The sequence below is a fragment of the Augochlora pura genome, chromosome 6, assembly GCF_028453695.1.
Source record: "Augochlora pura isolate Apur16 chromosome 6, APUR_v2.2.1, whole genome shotgun sequence".
Lineage (NCBI taxonomy): Eukaryota > Metazoa > Arthropoda > Insecta > Hymenoptera > Halictidae > Augochlora > Augochlora pura.
This window is the reverse complement of record NC_135777.1, coordinates 12,120,482-12,141,571: the sequence shown is the minus strand read 5'-3', so window position 1 is coordinate 12,141,571 and position 21,090 is coordinate 12,120,482. Positions and strand designations below refer to the sequence as shown.

General features: G+C 32.7%; 1 protein-coding gene across 1 annotated transcript in view; it reads right to left on the bottom strand.

Moving 5' to 3' along the window:
* Nucleotides 1-21,090, bottom strand: part of Gs2 (glutamine synthetase 2) — a 59,015-nt gene that overhangs the window by 36,790 nt on the left and 1,135 nt on the right. The gene's annotated exons all lie outside the window — the stretch shown is intronic.

Sequence of the window (21,090 nt, the reverse complement as noted above, 5' to 3'; positions counted from 1 at the left end):
GCAGCGCTCGTTTAATGCTGTAACTCAATCACGTTATTGAACATTGAGTTATGCAGAGAACGGATCTGATCTTTTCAATAGGTGAAGAAAAATGACGGAAACGAATATAACGAAACTTACAAAATCGTGGAATAAGTAAAAACAGCCAAAACAATAAAATAAACATGGAGCTTACAATTAGATACTACAATACTAAAAATTAAATGGTAAATGGTTTTGTCGGATGTTGTCGCTCGAGAGGCTCTATTTATAAATTATCTAAAAAATAACAGTAAAGCTACTCAGTGTTACGAACAATGTTGCCGGCGAATCTCTTCCCCTTGCTCCGTGCTTAACACTTTTCAATTAATTTAAATTTTGCACAATGTCAAATTACAGCTACGTATCATTTTTATACGCAAAATTTACTTATCTGTTGTTTGAAAAAATGCTGTCTTCATGCGAAAGGGGAACGAAAGTCAGAGGTACTGAATGAAGAACCTTGAAATGATATTGTTAGGCAAACGGATCAGCTTCGTTCATGGTACATAGTCATAGTCGAGGCGTGTGCGAACTGTCGGTGACCGTGAAATCGTTCGCTGGCAGAGTATAACTATAGCATCACAACTCGGGAATTTTGAATAGTTATACAGAGTGAATCATACAAGTTGCACATCATAAATAACTTTTAAACTGCAGGTTTCGTCGAATATTTTATGCAATTCGTTTTCTGGTAAATACAACAGTGCATGATTGTAAAGAAAGCAATTCAGTGCGTATTAACTTTCGTATGCAACAATTTTTCACAAAACGCGTAATATAAAGCAGTTAATACCGTAACACAATAGTCAAAATTGCCAGTTTCACAATGTTTCTTTAGGGATTATTAAAATTACAACAACTATTTTACAGCAAATAACTGAATCTTGTGAACACGTGCATACGTTATAATAAAAATGGCGAGAAGTCTAAATAAATTCAGTTACGTCATTTTTATAGTTGAAAACACGTTTGTAATAATTAGTACTCGACAGGGTTAGTATTAAAAGTTACTTGAGTATGTGTATTGATTTCTAAATGATTTCTAAAAGTTACTGTGTATTGATTTCTAAATGAACTATGAATGAGTTAGATCCTACGGGTATGTTCGAGATTGAATTTCATTTCACCGGAAATACTAATCTAGAGAGCAAGAGTAAATGCAGTAAACTGATTATAATAGCATCTCACAATTTTGTCGACGCGTAAAGTAAATTTACATTAAAACGTAGTATATTCGAAAAGTGTGTTTCACTTAAAACAAACAAAGTGAAAATAAACGTCTTACGTTGTCAATACCATCTTTGGTCACTTATAAACAAAATAATCATCGTCCTATCGACAAAAGTAGGATATAAATTATTATAGTAGAACATAACCTTTCATTTGCAATACTATTAATTGAGATAACATTATTCTAAATGTACTACTTTACGAAATATCATTTTCTTATATTTTAATGCAATACTTATCTTAAAATAGTATTTCTATGAGCTACTATTAAAATATATATTTGAAATGTTATTTACATATATAACTACTATTTAAAAAAAAGTTTATTTGGCAAATTTTGTATCACATGAAAAATTAGTAATTTTTACGCTGTTACCGATATCTAAAAGAAAAGTTAACGAAATATAGTATTTGTATATTTCTATTTTCCATTATTTCTAATATATAAAAATACAAATGTAATGTTTTGTCAAGTACTTTTTAAATATATAGCTAGTTTTAATTAAAGAGGAAGAATATAATTAAATTATATTCACCTACAGTGCTGTGAATAATTACAATTTCAAAGTAAATAATATTTGTATGTTTCTATTGCCTATTGATTGTAATATAAAAATATACAAATATGGTATTTTGTTACGTTTTTGTTTAAATATCACAAAAAATTTAGAAGTTGCCTTGAGTCTACAATTATTCACATCACTGTATGCGTTCACGTAGAGAGAAGCATGGCGATAAAAATCATTTTGCTTAATTTGAACCGAGTTTTCAACCATTGTAGTGAGTCAATAATCGTGAGTATCGTCTCTCACGTTTACACGTGGCATAAACGTGTACGCAAGCTCGTCACTTCGCTTGTCCCTCGGCATTGTTTTCCACGCGTATAAATTTATTCTCGTCGAACGGCGTCGTTGGAATGGTAAACAGTGTTTATCCATTGATAATAATTCCGCAGCCTTGGATGCCTCGGGATTCTGAGGACGATCCGATTTTTCCGCGTTCCAAAACCATCCACGATTTCTGCGTTCTGACTAATTCTATACTTCGTTGAACGAAATTGGGTACAAAATGTGAACAGTTGCACGCGAGCGTTGCATGTCGGACCACAGTCGACTCATGATTTTCAGGCTCTTCTAAAGCGTGATTTTTTTTTTTTAGAGTGATAGAACATTAAATAGAATTAACTGTCACGTGACATTTGGTAGATAACATTTTGTTTTAACATTTCAGTTCAGTATGGTTTGATAAATCGTCACGAAAAACTGAAGCTACAGCAATCAGAGCAACTTACTCGTCGAACTATTGATAAATTCTAAACCACATTTACTGTACTCAATGAATAGATCGAAAACGAGACAAAGAATTGTACGTGCAGATGAAAATATCGGCGTCGTAAATGATAGGACTACTCAAATAATTAATTTATTGAAAGAACAATTTGACGACAAAATTATTTTAAAAACGATCCAGTGATTTGGCCTCCAAGATTATGCGACCTCTGGAACAACAATTGACGCTTTGGAAACAAATATAACTTGTGTTATTAACGAAGTACAACCAAAATTACTTGAAAAAATAGTTAAAAATTGATCTGATCGAATTCAATTCATCAGAGCTAATCGCGATGGACATATGACGGAAATTATTTTCAAAACTTAAATGTCATAACATGATCTTACAAATAAAAAAATTTAGTTTTAAGCTTAAATTTGTATCTGTTTTATTTCAGTTCAAATTTCTATCACTTTAAAAAAAATCATGCTTTATATATGGAATTAAATAATATATAATATATGGAAAAAATTGTATATGGAATTGTTGGAAATGGTTTTGATACCATTTTACGAAGAGATTTAGAGTGGCAACTTCATTTTTCACTCTTGTCTCAAAGCAAACAAAGCAGTGGTTAAACGACAAAAGTATCATGTGTTTTGTCATGGCCAGCTTGTTTGCTATATCTAAACATAATTAAAAATCGTTGTAGGATAATTTCAAGAAAAATATATGGCATTTGCAAACAATATAACTCTATTTCTCAGTTATGGACCGCTATGAACGAAATGTGGTCATAATGTATCGAAGCAGAAATTTGTCGTAATTTGATTTCATTAATGTTAATAGACGAAGAAATATGAAAATAGATTAAACAAACAATTATACTAAATATTCATTAGGAAATAGAGAAGAAAGTTTTGTTGTTCTTGATATTACCTATGTACTTAAAAATCGTATGACTTTATAGAAACTTTAGACTTGCTTTGTGATAAACAACATATTATATTCTTTTAAAAATAAACATGATATCTGTAACTGTAATCATGAATACGGCTTTTTTGATCAATCTGAAAGTGTTTTATGGGAATTTGGGGCATTGTGTTTACGAATTTGAAATAGTTTCAAATAAATTTATTAAAATAACCCAATTTCATTTCATGAGCGTTGATTACTGCTCGAAAACAATAAAATTTCTATAACCCATTGCCAGAATTTTGACGAGTTTGACTCGCGGTGACGAATTTGACACACGAGGGAAGTTTGATAAACGGGAAATTTAAAAAGATATAAAACTCCGTGTACAAGTAAAGTAAGTCATCCATAACATATATATTTTATCACTTTCGTCGAAAATTTCGAGTACGGTGCATGATATTGGAAAAGAGTTTAAACAAAAGTTAAATGTTATTTGTATGTTTATTAGAACGTGTAAAAAGGTTTTTCAAAATATCGATACAGTTTTAGTTATCCCCTTTCCTATCTTTTAAATTTCATTTTTTAATTTTTAAAAGTTAGATTATGTCACGAGCCGAGGGCTACGGCAGTCGTGCGTGACCGAGGATTCGTTTGTTAGTAGAATATAATGTATATAGGTGAAATTATTGAATTGTGGACGAGCCGACGTTTATTTCACCGTCGGGACCCACAATGACAGGAAGGTGTGGACGAGCCGACGTTTATTTCACCGGCGGGACCCACAGGAAGGTTACTCGTAGATGAGCCGCCGTTTATTTCACCGACGGGTGCTACGAACCGGAATAAGGATTAAGGAATAAAGAATATTTTAGCCTCGTAACTCTTTAATTGGTGTACCTCAAGCGGCAAAGGTACACCGTGGTGGATATGATACTAGCTACTGGACGAAATGGAGTTTGGATTAAAATGAATTTAACTCTAGGTTAAATATAAAAATGATGTCGCCGCCTAATGAGTAGTTAGGGGAGGTTAGAATTTTCAAGGAATGGAACGTCTGAAAAATGCACGGTACGACCGGGTTTGTACGTAACAATTCAAATGTTTTTCGGTACTTCCTAACCATTCTTTTAAGTAATTTATTTTATAAATATGTTTTCATAAATAAAAAAGGCGTCCGTTATAGAATTTAAAGTCTGCTGTGACATTTTTATTATTACAATGGTTTTATAACAGATAGGTTCAATATCAATTACATAAATTTCAGACATTAATATGAAATTCGATAAATAAATTGATCATGTGTACAATCCATAATGACAGCACATACAGACACGTATTTTTTGTTAATGTACGATACTTATAATATATAAAACGTTGAAGGTTGTAAGGGCGAACTTAACATTCTGTCGTTTCATAATTTTGTTCTATACTATTGCAATAATTTTAGTTGTTGTATTTTTCTGTTCGACAGAACTTTTCAAATATTTTTAATACACTTTGGATGGTATTTATCGAATTCGCGATTATAGATATTTACAAAACATACTTATTGATTACGTCGATCATTTGACATATCTTTAGGTAGAACAGTAACAATACTGATTGTACAAATATTAAACACAGAAAATACTCGCCACGCCACGAACATCTTATAAAAGTAGTCGTTCCACAATCCCTACAGTTAGTTTCTGATTTTTTAAATAATGAAACTGATCTTTCCAATGTCTCGAATTAGAGTTAGATAGGCCGTATAGTTTTTATTATCTTGTCCTAAACAAAATTGTCCCATTCATGGCAACTTGACAATATACGTGAACTACTTGTCATAACTACATAAAACTATTATACTTGCCGTACTTGTAATTATATATTCTTAGGTTTCTACTCGGTGTGACAAGTCGTTTGATAGAACACGCTGTCAAACTTTCCATTCCCAATGTATATGTATTTCCAAGTTGAACGATGCGGTCGGTCGGTCGATCGGTTTATCGGCGAATTAGCAGGTATGCGACAACTAGCGAGGTAGACGAACATCAATGACAGAACCATGTCTATGCGGTCAGTATTAATTGGACGCTAAGTGTCGTTCAGCCGACTTGTTACGTTTTGGAGATCTAATACCAATACAAATGAAAACGATGTCGTGCCTCCCGTGGCGGCGACAGTCTATGCCTATATGTATATGCGATGTTTCTATTTTCGAGACGTTCGAACGGGAGCGTTCCACATTTTCCCGCAAAACGATCGATCGCACCGTTTCAATTCGACTGTATCAGAGGTCATTTCTCTCGCAAATGCAATGCGAACATCCTTCCGATTCGCATTTTTCAAGACGAATTTACTCGCTTGGCTCCGAATAATGATCTAAAACTACTTTTGCTCGAGTCCAAGCATAGCGCGGAAGTGTTTTCTTATTTAACTTCAATGTGAAATAGAATTCATTTAAGTTGTACTTTGTGCCAAGTTGAATACTTTACTTGTGCTCTCTACATTTTATTCTTTGTCGGCGTGATGTGTGAAACGAATACAAGATGTTGACGAAACTAAAATTGCAACGTGAAATAAAATAATATTGTATTAAAGTATCATTAATTTTATTATTTTATTTAGGAATTATAATAGTCTATAAATATTCGAATTTATGAATATTTGGTTTTCTTTTCAAATGTATAGCAGAAGCAACGAAGTGGACGTAACTAAACGAAAAATCAGTGAATAATTGTGTCATAGCGATTGATACTTCACGCGAAACGAACGCATGCTTGTTTTGAATAATACAGGGTGTCTCGGAAATTGTAGATTTTGAAGTTGATTATCACGAAAACGGAGCACCGGATGAAAAGATGTTATACCAAAATATTTTCTTCTTTTTTGATGTAGAATTGCCCCCTGTCCGGCTGTACTACGATTTCCGGGACACCCTGTATTAACCCCTTGCACTATTACGTCTTTCAGAGCTACGTTGATTACGACTATTTCGTCCTTAATTATTTCCTTGATGCAATTTGATGATTGTAGTGTCACGATTGTCCACGTTTACTTTCATTCCCAGATTTCGATGACAGGTGATTCAAATTTTATTTCGATTTAATAGAAATAATCGGTAGCCATATTTATCGAATCGTGCACGAAACGTTCGCCACGAGTCTGACTCGTTATTATAATGCAGGGGGTTAATGCACAAATAGTATATATCAACGTACATAATAATATAATATATTATGTTTATCGGTAATTGTTATAATGATTCTCATTTAAATTATTAATATTCTGTGATCAAGAGAAACCCCAAATGAAAAGTGCTAGTTAATCTAGTTCTAGATATTGCTTCATTCTTAGAACTTTACTCTTTATGAGAAATTCAAGTAGTAGAAAATGAAATAGAAATTCAATTTTGCAGTCATGAGTATTGCCAATATACCAGTTAAATGTTAACTTAACTGTGTATGTCACGGGACGTTGTACACGCTAAAGTAATTTAACTTAAATATAGTTGATAAATGAAACAGGAAATTTTTAACTTAACGAATCTCGTCGAAACTTATTTTCTAAATGGAGTTACAACAAATGGATCTGACAAATGAAGGAAACGTGTCAATTCAAATTCTGTACACAAAACTACTACAAAATGACGAACATCATGACCTATTGTTTTCTTTCCAGGTAAGAGAAAGAAAGAGAGAGGGGGGATAAGGGAGATTGTTTTAGAGCGTGCGTGATCCGGCTCGAAGTATCACTGGTTTAGAATGAACACGCTCTGGTATTGAATTTATTTTCTTTATTTTAACAAATAATTAACATTTATTTAAAACAGTAGTTATTTAAATGATTTGCTGAGGCCGTCACAATGGCCGTACAAAGGTTATTAATTGAGAGCCGTCACAATGGCTATACAAAGGTTTTGAGAGTCTGTACGAGTCCCTGCTACTCTTCGTTCCTGAGCGTCGTCGGGTATCTCTCTGGTACTTGTCGTGATTCCTTTTTGTGTATCCTTTCCATAAAAATACCCGAGAAATATGAATAATTTTCATAATCAAAGCGCAACATCTACGTATGCATCGTCGGCTTTAATTACGAATATATCGAAGTGAACAATGATATCAACAAGTTATTTGTTAACAATAGCACTAATGCCATGCGTACAATAACGTCTAGATTAAATTTTTAATAAAACGCCATTTTGCAATGACTCTATTGATCTTCGAGCCGTATTTGTGGACGGACGATTTCCTGTGTGGAAACCATATTCTTAACCACGAAATTTTAGACAATCCATGTGTTAATCGCAAGTTAAAGTGCCAATATTGTTCGTGCATATTGCCATGAATTTACAACTTGGAGTTTCGAACGAAGAGATGTCACGTGCTAACCGGTGTCACAAAGGACTGGTATTATTCTAGAGAAAACGGAATCACAAAGCAAACGATACATAAAGCGACTAGTATCGTAGAGCAATTAAGGGGGTATTCTAGAATTAACTTTTGAAAAAATCAATCTTTCTACATATTCTTAAAGTTTAAAGACGTACTTTTTGAAACTATGAGGACCTCTACTACAATGAACTAAAAACGTCTATTTCTTTCCTACTTTTTAAACCTCCGAAATTGATGAAAATATGTAGAATCGATAATCAAATTTCAAAGTAACTTTCTTGATTATCAATGTTTTTTCTTTGATGTAGTACCTGTTATAACCACATCGAACTTTTCTTAAAAACGACTATGTTTGAAACTATTTTTGCAGTACCACTAATTTCGACTTCTGTTGTTCCAAAACTTTTAAAACGCCATTGAAACACGTACAAATAAACCTTGTCAACTTCACTGCACCTGGTATAATAGCTTATTTGCAAAACACTTCCTAACAAAATTGAAAACACATTTCATATTAGAATACCCCCTTATTGTGATAGTATAGAGCAAACGGTATCACAGAGCCACCTGTTTTACAAAGTGATCGGTATTAGAGAGCAACAAGTATCATAGAGAAACCTGTATCATAGAACAAACGGAATCACAGAGCAGCACGCATCAACAAAGGAACCGAAGTCACAGCGGAACCAATATCACAAAGCAACCGGTATCGCGGGCTAAACCCGAGTTTAGGCTACGTACAGAACAACAGTATTGCGTACCGGAGCAGACATCAGCGGCACGCTGATAAATCGAACGCGCGCTACGGTAGTTGATGCGATCGTTCTGCGGGGCTCGGGCGCGTTACCGTCTAAACAGAATCGCGTGTTCAAGACCATCGAGAGACTCGCGACACACATTCGTCGAGAGTTTCAGGGCGGGCGCGCGTCATCCAGACGATGATTACACGTGTTACCGCCGCCGGTGGCCCCTATCAGCGCTCTTACCTTCCACTCTTGTTAATACGAAAGAACGCCGGATCGATTCGTGTGTATACACAGACATATTCCATCGCCATGGAGACTCGCGAAAACATATCCACGCGATTCCCGGGACCCGATGACCCATCGGCGATTCAACGGAGTTCAGTGTGTCGGCTAGAAAAAAGGAGTCGCATGCTGGCCGCACGCCACGCGCCGTGGCCAGGCACAACGGTGCCCCTGCTCCTCAAAATATAAGTTGGTTAACTTATAATGCAATTGTTGAGGTACACAGCACCGCATGAACAGTTTGACAAGTTTCGACAATTACAGATTTATTGGTAACAATCGATGTTCGGATCATTTATTTTGAAAATGGCCTAAGTCAATTTTCCAAAAACATCGAGCTAGCTATTTTAATGCTTACATTTCTATGTTACATTGTATAATTTCATTTCAATGGAGCCTTGAGAACGGAATTTTTAAAAGTTTGGGAAAACAGTAACGGGGAAAAGCTAAACTGGTTAAAAATATGTTTTATGTTAAACCGTTCGGACATTTATGTAGGGTATTGTATATAACAGCAACAATTTCCTATGGTACGAATTCTCGTGCTTTGTAATACCTTAAAGGCCTAAGCCCACTAGCGCGATAGACAAAACCGAGCAGCGGTGAGCAGGAAATATCCTGGCTCCACGTAAATGAGTGTTGGCTCATACAGATCCATGGTTACATCTTTCTCCCTGTTCACCGTGTGAGTCGCGGAAATGATCTTGGGACTTAACCATTTCGAACCCAGCAGAATACGTGAGTCTAGGCAGTATTTTCTGATTGCCAGAAGGATTTGTCTGTTTAATATTTTGCGCTGTCTGTCTTGTGTTTCTCTCCTCAATGTGTCTTAAATCGTTGTCATTTTATAATTAACTTATGATGACCATAGAAAGGCCTTTATTAATTCAGTGAAAGTAAATCGTCAATTATGACAGCCAATCGAAAAACTTTGCCCGTGTTCGCCCATTTTTCACAATATAAGCTGCAAGCATTGAAAGTCTGAAAGATATAAAAGTCTCCAGATCTAAAAAGTTGTAAGAAGCTGCGGTCGTTAGGATTTTTAATTGCGTGTTATTCATGACAATGTTAACTAATTTCGATGAAATTTTCATCCAAATGCATATATGTAAGTACATGTACTGTTAACAATCTATTTCTATTTTCTTATTTCGAGTTTAATTTTCCATCTTTTCGTTACCATTATATTTTAGCTAGAAATAAAAAACAACGGATTGTTTACTATAAATATGTTAGGGTCTATATCGACCCTCAATATAGTAGTCATTTTCATACCAGTTAAAGGGTTAATATTACATATTACTACTACTTTTACCGCCATAATTTCAAATTACTTCTTCATCCATTTCCGTAACGTCGTCGTTGAGCGCACATTTCAAACCACATACACCCCCATCCAAAAGTATTAGAACGCCTGCTGATTTATTGCATTTTGTTCAGTGAAAACGTATGCCGACTTCATTTCGTACGATATATTTCCGAAATATATGTATGTTATCTATGAAATAACATAGATGGAGCTAAATAGAATTGGAAATAATAGATAGACTAATAAAACGGATGTCGAAATTAGTTCAAACAATAATTATAAAATATAATAGATATATCGACGAAAATAAAAATTAATTTTCTTTTATAAAATTGACGTTATTTTTATTATAATGTAAAATATATACATACATATATATATGTGTACTTGATGCAGTTTGATACAATCAACTTTGAAATACATTAAAGAAATTTTAACAATTTCCTATCGGTTTCTCAAAATTTGAATTTCTTTGAGTGTCCTAATACTTTTGAAGAGGAGTGTAAGTCTGGTGAGATAAAATTTTAAAAGCTATGTTCATTAACATTTAAACAGAACAGACTCATTACGTGTATTGGGGTGCACATTCAACAGCATTAAAACAATAGATGGAGGGCGTGACTTAGAATTATGGCTATGAAATTTATAGTATTAACACTAAATGATTTTTCTCTTTTTAATCTTTCTAACTAAATATATATTTTGGAAGATCCTTCTTGTGGATCTTCAATACTCTCTCCTATTAGTTCGTGAATATTATTGCACAGTAGTGGAAAGAATTAGGAGAATGTACTGTATTCTGCGACACGATTAAAACGTACGACGTACGTAAATATAAGTAGTAAAGCAACTTTGTCGTCACATGTTCTCACATTTGTTTATGAAATCTATAATTATTTATAATTATTTTTACTTGTTTAAAAATATAAAGAATTGCTAGAGTTATAGAATTGTTGAGATAATTTCAAAAATGTCTTCATTGAAAAAGATGCTCAAACGCTTCCCATTATGTTGTTAACATTTCTGAATGATTTGAAACAACTGCGTGGACTACCCTTATATCTAAATGTAAATCTAATTTAATCCTATTTTAATATTATTATATTAAAAATGTCAATTAGTTGTCACATAAAAAGTGCCTATTGCCTCATTCAACAACATTAACGATAAACAAAAATTGAAAAATTTAATGTATTATACGAAAAGAAAACTACAATCAAACTATTTCTGTTTCGCAGACTTATTTAAGAAACAAAATAATACAAAATAAAATATGCGTTCATTCTAAAAAGTTTTCTTTGACAAGGTTTTTTTATGCAATAAAGAATTTAGAAGATAATGTTAATTTAGCATAAAGTCCGCACAGATTACTTGTTCATTGGTTTATTCTATTCGATGTAAGATATAAAAATTAGTTGCAATTAGTGATCTGGAATATATAAAATTTCGTTAATAGGTCGTAGAAACCGGTTATCGTCGGCACTGTCGCGAGTGTTTACGGAAGTTGCACTGCATTATCAATGTCACGGACTGCATTCCGATAGACAAGTATATCGTTGGTATCAGGTATATACACCATGCAATTTAATATCTGGCAAAACATCGACAGATTTTTTTTTTCTAACACTTATTAGTACATTACGAGGATTCTAATCCAATCGCGTTATCGTTTTACTTTCAATGCACTGCAACTTAATTATTATGTTGTTAGAATAATAAATAAAATAAGTGAAGGAGAAGAGATAAAGTTAGAACTTACTAAGATGCAGTAAATTCTCTCCAAATGTCCTTCAATTTGCAGACAAAAATAAACAAGGAACAAATGTGTGATATGAGATAGATGTGTACAAGGGTATTGAAAATCAAAGCCAAATTTCATGGTTACAAGACTAAAATAAAGATATTATTAATAATAATACGTTGTCAAAGATTGCGAACTGTCATTTATTATTTCGTAGTAGGAATTTTGTCTCGGTTCATCTATGTATTTCCATTGAAGTTTTAATGACTTCTTTGTATTAATTTTGTAAACACATTTAATTATCTGTACACATTATTATCTTCAGATTCGTCAAATCCTCATTGTGTTTGAAGATAAATAGGTTAAAGAAGATAATACAACGTCCACACATAATTCTCAAATTATTAGGTGATATAATTTATGTTCGTGTGTATATGTTTTGAAATACGAGCAAAAAGCTAAAATGTAAGACCGTTCGTTAAGGTCATTGACAAATCGTTTTGTAAATAAAATCCACCATTTATTATTTATGCGTATCCCGTATATCCTATTATAAACTGCCCTGTTAAGAGTTTAATTTTCTATAGGAACTACAATATTGTTCAGGACTGAAAAATACTAATTTTTTAATTGGTATTTGTTTATCCGATATCTTTGGAAGCTACAGCTTGTTTCAAAAGAGGAGACCTAACGCTGAATAATTATTATAATACCTATCTATGCTTAATTTTGAATAAAGATGAAAGAGTTAAAATTTATCATGGAGGTTAAACGATAGTCTAGTTATTGTTATTTTTTTACCAATTCATTAAAGTACAATTTTTATATAAACTAGTGCTGTAAATAACTCTAGACTCAAAGTAACTTTTACAATTTTAGTGATATTTAAGCAAAAACTTAACGATATATTATATTTATATGTTTTTATTTTAGTAACTAACATCGTTAGCAACCCCACTCCCACTTAACTCGGACCTAACCCAAATTTAACGCTAACGTAGTGTTATTCGGCTAAGTAACAGGGTTAGGTGTTATAGCCGTCTTGAAAGGATTCAAGTTTTCTTTGATCATTTTGTCATATTTCGAAATTAACACATTGTATACGGGACACGTACTAGTACATTTTCTGATGATTGATACTTGAGCGAGGGTCACGTACTAGTTCGGGTTAGTGTAACAACATTCCCGATCCCGGCACAATTCCGCTGCAAAATGTACCCGCACACATTGTGTTAATTACACACCAAACCGTGGAAGATTCCAGCGTATCATTATAAATACGTGCGCACGCGCGTCAGAGCACATCAAACACAGATCAACATACATACATACGTACAAACAAACACACATAATGGTAAAGTCCGACCAATAACTTCCTCGTATTAACTTTGAAAATACGTTCTTTGTAAGCTGTTTCATAACCCCAATTACAATTCTACGTAGCAACAGTTTTTCCTTAATATCTCGAAAATGACACTAGATGGGAAAGAGAAAAAATTGTTCAGAATACTGCCTTCATAACATATTTCAATGTCATTGAAATCGGTGATGGTGTAAACTATCGGTATCTTCGTCTTGATATTTATAGCAAAAATGTGTGAATCACTATCTTGCGTATAATTTGAATATGAATGCATTTGTTACTTACATACATTGTTATACATCTTGTGCGCGTTACACAAGTTCAGAAGCAGTGCAATAAATATTCCTAGCACTGTATAAGTAAACTATACCTTGATCTTCTCTTTCGAAAACTAGACTATAATAATTAGAGAAATAATGAAGATATTAGAAGACTTTGGAAAGAATCCTAAGTTCATCTTACTTTTATTAAAATCATTAAAAAAAGAAATACATTTTTATTTAAATTCTGTTTCTTAAAATTCATTTAAAATATAACTAGAAATTATAATTATAATTATAAAATATAATTATTTTGCATGAACATCAACGGTTTAGTAATAATTATGACCAGACTGTGAATACTGTGTACTCATGATAAAACTGTATCAGGGAGAACAGGGTGATGAATAGTGATATGTTAATAACCTGTCTGATTACTTGGCATAAGTAAATAAAGTTTATTCCAGCATTTCTTTTGCAATTAGTCACTACCTTTTCGTTGGAAACAAATTATTAGACATTAGGTCGTTATGTCGACGAAAAGCTTGGGTCACTCTGTATGTGCTCCAATGCCTTCCAATTAATACAGATCATTTCTTATTTTGCATTCAAGTCCGCAGTCTGGTTGCGCCGCATGAACTGCCATCCTTTACGATTACTGTATTCTGAGAAATGTTTGAAAATATCAACTTTACTCGGATAATAGGTCGTTAAAGCATCAATCCGTTATCTCGTATTTCTCGAGCAAATGCGGTTCTCGGAACTGATCGCGGAATAATCGTAATTGCACGTACCCGTTGTTCGATTTCACTAGAATGCGTCCCTAAAAGCATCTGTCAATGATGATTGAGAGAGAAATCGTTGGCTACCGTTTCAGCAAATGAAAATTTTATACAACTCTGCGCACCCGCTATTTCCACGATGTAGGTCAATGTCGGGGTTTGCTTGATCCTTCTGCTGCCATTTATATAAAAATCGATTAAAATGGAACATGCCGCGAACCAGACGAATGATCTTCGAACGCATGGCGACGGCGTATATCCGCACTCATTCATTTTCCAATTGTAAAACCAAAACTCCGAAGATTTTATTGAAACAAAATCAAAGGAGTAACCAGATTATGTCTAGTTGCTCGAATTAATGAAACATCATATTCGTTATATTTCTATATTAATGTAGATTAAGCTCCTTTTTGGTATTTGTTTAAATATCAGTAAAAATGTAGAAGTTACTTTGAGTTTATAATTATTCGCAGCACTGTGAATTGCATCTTGTACTCAGATTTTAGCAAACAATCTGCAGTTTAGTAATAACTATAATAGCAACAAAGCACCTTTGTTACACATAGTAAAACACACTGGCAGTGGCAAAAATACACAAACATCGGAATAATAAAATTAACACGTTACTTAACGGTAACGAATAAGTGTTCGACAAAAGGCAGTAAACAGTTTCAGAAGATCCAGACAATAACGATTTCAGTTATCAAGCAACAGACAAGGCATAGCCAGATCATTTCTTTCGAGATTGTTAAGTACAGGACTATCTGAAAGCTTATTTTCATTGCAGCCGGTTAGATGCTGATAAATAGGTTTCCGGTAAACAATGTGTTAAGAAATAACATTATGGTTTCTGATAAACGAAATAGATAATCAAGGAAATGATAAAGTCAAACAAGAGATACGAAAAAACCTCTGTGATAAACTGCTAGATATTGAAATAGTATTTGATAACGCACGATTTTACAGCGGACAAGAACAGAAGTTAAAGAAAGCTATTGATGCGCAAAGTTTGTAGGATAAATTGCAAAAATAACTTTCTGATAATCAATATTGGGATGAAAAGAAGCGTTCATGTATCACAGGCTCTTCTTTTGAACATACAGCTCCAACGTGTTATAGGAGAAGCAAATATTTAGTATAAATAAGTCACAATTGACGGAAACTTCATATTCGTTTACTTCATATTAGATTTATTTCTTGGTTTGACCACTAGATTAAGTTGTCGCAGTTTGTTCGGAAATACTCGAGACACCCTGTGTAAGAGCGATGCTGATAAACGAAGTAGACAGGGAGTCGTCGCGTCGTTGATATTTTAGTCGTCGTTCGAGAAACGCGTAATGAAACGAAAAAGAAAGAAAGAATTCTCCAATTAACGTCGACGCGAGCTCTTTGTCGAATCGAGGATATAAGATAGTTGCTTCGCATTGAACCGCGCAATCTTAAAGTGATTTAGCTTTATCCATATCACGATGAAATGAAATATTCATGCCGCTGATACAATGGGCGACCCGATGTTAAGAGTCGTGAACCTCCTCGCGGAACAAAGTGCAAGATTTGTTTTCTTGATCCTTTATTCGTTGCAGCAACGAATCGAATGTCTAGATATTCGCGGACTACCACTTTTCCACCCGATTCGCTGGAAACGGAGCTCGCAGTAACGCCCGAACAATCTACCCTTTCATCCGTGAAATTACTAAGCAGTCCTCTCATCTTCGTCTTTGTTCTTCGCGAGCTAACCAAACGCACGTGCATACTAAGAGAATTATTAGACTAGTGCACATGAAACATCGAATTTTGTACATTCATTAAAATTGCTTGTACTGGTTTCATTTATTCTCTTGTCTCTTGGTAGGACATTGTTTCGATCATTTCTTATTTATTTAGAAAATTTCAGAAGAAAATGTAATATATATATGTATATATCTGTAAAGAAGAAAACAGGCTGTAATGTTAAATTCCGCAATTAACATTTCTATACTTAAAGGTAATTATAGTTTTATTCACTTTCATAGGAACATTTGCATTTTTCATCATTTATGACATTTGTACTGCCAAGTGTTATTAGAATTAGCATGGGCGAGACACGGTCCTAACCCATTCATTTTAACACAACAAATACCATGAAACACACCATAATTAATTACAAAAATTACAGTAAAAGAAGAAAGTTAAATCTCCCAGACAACATAGACAATATTTTGGATTTTGAAGATAGTATTTCAAAACTTGCCGAAACTGTAATGAGAACAAAATTTCATAGAAACTATAGCCAATTGGATAGATTTATTTGGACGACAGAGTAACCTTGATAATGACAAGCAACGAAAAATTTTGAAAACATTATTTGAGATGTGACAGAATTAAAAACTCCAATGGTTACAGTGTGCAATGAAATTTGTCGACTTCTGTCTCGTAACATTGTAATTATATTAATAGTATTATAATCTAACACTTATTTTATAAAACTTTGCAAAATACAATTGGTTTCAGATATCATACTTCACATTTATTGAAATTATATAGACTGTTTAGGGTCTAAACTTTAGACGGTTTACTACGTGGTTGGTTTAGTACCAATTAAAGAACCGTTTAATTTTGTAATGAGAAATTTTGAAAATTAGAATGTGTTTATCAATGAATTCATAATGTACGTAGAGTGAATTTAATTTTTGATTCAGGTCAAATTGGTTTAGACAAAGCCCGTGGATTAAAAGGAGTACACACACATAGGTCTCAGTCGACTTTTACGTGTTACTTTCCTCACAATTGCTACACACCGAGCAAAATGATTGATTTGAAGGAAGAATGATATCAAAAGAGATTACTAATAGACTGCAATTATAAATACCAATTTACATTTCTTATTTCATTTATTAAAAGTAAAAATTACATAAAAGTTTCCTTCGTTCACTAAACGATTACTCAATGCAAATAAAAAATAAAAATACAGTTGAATTTAGTTAATTTATATGTATGGCCGCACTTTAAAAATCTGCACATGTCATTAACGGTCTATATCCTAGTTATTAGTTCATCCATAGGGGATTTATAAAGGTCAAATGACGGTCAACTTCCCTTTCTTAAATTAAAACGTATTTCTGAATACATCTATCGATGCAATTTGACATTCGTTATGAAAAATAATTCTGAAACTCCATTACTCTATCTCTAAGATGTTAGTTTCATTTACAAAAAAAGGTTCAATTTATTGAACATTCGATATCACGATATTCTTTTAGATTTTAGTTGTCAACTTTAGAGCCCCAAAAATTCCACAAAATCAAGATTGTCTAACCAAGAGAAAGTTAAAACGTTGAGATAAATGAAACTAGTTACTGTTTCTACTTATATTTTGTAAATCTTAGTCAGATTAGATACGTTTCAATATATTAACATAAAGTAGTTATAAACACTGAAAAAGTTACCATTGATTGATTAAGGATAGTAAGAAGTTGACTGTGCGGTGCATGATAGTGTTTTAGAATTATTCAGACTGAATAATTCTACATCAATTAATACATTAAGCATTAATTTGATTAAAAGAAAACAAAGTTGACACTCGTATGATCTTTACGCATCCAGTTATGAATGAACTACTAATAAAAATTAATAATTCCCCTCACATCACTTAACTTTCATATGAAACAAATTTCTTTGCAAATAATAGCAACGAGGAAATAAAGCAAACGCTAGCACTTTATTTATCGGAAGTCTTTGATACTCTTTTTGACGATTAAAGCTGCTATACATAACAGAATCTCGATATAGTCTTTTAAATACCAATTTCAATAGGAATTCTTACATGATATTAATCCACGCATCATTTATTGAATTGTGGATACAATTCTTATCTCTTTTCAATAATGTTTTAATGTTTGGAATACTATTCTAATGTTTTGTACAATTTTTAAGAAACATTTTGTATTTTCTCAGGAAACACATTCAATTTGCAGCTAATGATCCCATGATCATATCATAATTGACATCGATATATTATCGAAATTTATTTGCCAGAAACTCGTGTGATGAACACACAAGTGGGTCAGCACAAGTGTTGTACCACGATAAATGTATTTTTAAATCGAACACGAGGAAACAAAAACATTACACGATATCTGTATCGCCAAATGTCTCTCGTGATCACGCGCCTCGTACATCGCTTATTAGCGTTTCAAACGTTGTAACATAAAAAATGTTTTTGCTGATGTACCCGAACAGCCATAGCAAAAGATAATGACCCGCTCATTACGTCATTAACGCGCTCTTTGAATTCGTAACTACCGCTCGCTTAACCAAGCAAAAAACCTGCTTCTGTTTAGATTCTATTTTTAATCGAAACCCAGATAAACGCTTGCTTAACTTTTTTTGTCGTCATTGTCGTTGTCAACAACGTTCGACCCATTCTTTCCAATACTATCGATCGCAGTTAATCGTGAAACTTTGGGCATGCAAAAACAGTTTTATTGATCAGTGAAGCGGTAATAAGAAACCAACTTGTTTTTCTATATATCGAGATCTATTTTTCGTATCTACTTGCCTAATGCAAACCACAATGTTGCCAAAAGAAAAAGCTTCTGAACGTTTTACTATATTTATTATTCACGCTAAATAACTATTTTTGTATTTATTTTATTAAAAGTTTAGGAATTTGTGTCTCGATTAAAATTAATATAATTGTATAGACTCTCTTCATTGATTTCTTTATAGTTTATTTTAATGTGGCCGCATTAGTTATGGAGTCATTAGTGGCTACGTGTTTTACAGAATTGACAATATATAAATATATAAATGAATATATAAATAATATAAATAAATCAATTAAAATAAATAAGCTTCACAATGAAGAAATATGGAGTGTAATTCGTTAAATTATAAAGATTTAATAGGTTACATTGGTCCGGGTGTATATATTTTTATTAAATACAAATTATTTATTATATTTCATTATATATATACAAATATTGAACAAATGTTTCGTAAAATTTGTATTTATTATCTTATGAAGCAAAGATGATAAGGATGAAAGGAGATGTTTACCGTATTCGCATCAAGATACACGGTACATGACGGCAAACACTAGCGCGTATACCTTTACCCAAGTTTGAGAACAACCTAACCTAATTTGAAACCTACATATTCCACTAATATCTCGGTAGGCGTTCACTAATTTCGAAAGCACTTTCGTTAATAATACCCAATTTTAATAACGTTGGTCCTCGTATAAGGAAACATTGTAAGTCAATATTATCAAGGAGTTCAAACTTTGATGTTCTTAATCATTATTAAACTTGCAAGGATAGTCGATATGTAAACAGTGTAAAACACAACATTTTTATAAACAAAAGTATTTTCTTCCTGTTTTGTCTACTCATAGAGAATATAAAAAGAAATTAAGAATGACATTGTACTCGCCGGAGTTTCGCTAAATCAACGTTTCAACGACCCCAGAAATTCGGGTTGTATCGACTCGAGCCACGGCACGACACTTGTTACCCCTTCTACTCTGTTCATATATTAGTTAAATTTTGCTAACATTTCTATGAAGAAATTTTACGCACAGTAGAAAATCAATCAAAATATTTATTTACTCTATAAAAGATGTTGCTACTCCTAAAGAGGCAGAAATAAAAAAAGATTTAGTTTGTAACTAAAATGGAATACATATCGAAGCAGAATAACAATCGAATTACTCAAGGAATTATAATTATAAAATAACTTCATTACATTTTAATTCGCAATTTAGATCACCATTCAATTAAATTACAATGTAATTCGTAATTCAATAAGAAAAATGATGCCGGGTCCGCGCGAAATCACTATTTGCTCCGATCCGGTACCGCTTGATGCCTGATATCGATTGGTGGGTCCCCATCATTCAATTCTCACCTTTGGATCGCTACATTTATACGTCCCACGCTCATTGTTTTAAGCATAAGAATCTTAGGAAAGATTCGGATTCGAATACTTGAATTTCAGATCCAAGTTCGAGTTATAATGACTTTTTCGGGTACTCGGATATACACGGAGTTTGGTAAATCTTATTTTAATTAATAAATAACAGATTACAAATTAAATAACCATTTCATTTGCAAACAATAAATCAAATCATTTAAATAATTCCACAAATGATTTATTTGTTACTTCTTACTTACTAATTATCGTTTTCTTCGTTCATCGTCTAATAAATATTAATTTCCATTTATTATTATTGAGAAACATGAGCCTTTCTTCATGAACTCAATAATATTGCTTACAGCGATTGAAAATCACTATGTCGTGATTGTGACTTGTGCTTGACGCGTTACGTCTAATGGATAATAAATAATAAAAAATTCAATGATAATTAATAAGTGATAATTAAGATTAGATTCGCAAATAAGAAATTAAATTTATTATTTTAAATAATATATTTAGACGTATATAAATAATAAATAAATTAATCATTCTTATCTTTCATGTAAACTTTGAAATAACAAATAATTTTGCATTTAAATAATCACTTAAATGATGCCCAACTCTGGATATCCGAATAGTGAAAGTTCTAGTATAGACGCGAAGCACAGATCGACAAAAAACATGAACATAAGATAGCGTCACGTACTGTGAATGATAATGAGGAGCAGAAAACACGCAGCAGATGGGAAAAAATGTATATACGAAAGAAAAACAAAAACATTTATTATTCCAACGTTCAGAGCCATAATTTGGAGAACTATATTTCAATTACATTGTATTTCAATTATACTCGTAATTAAATTAATTAATAATTGTATTAGATGAAAGTTCTTTATTT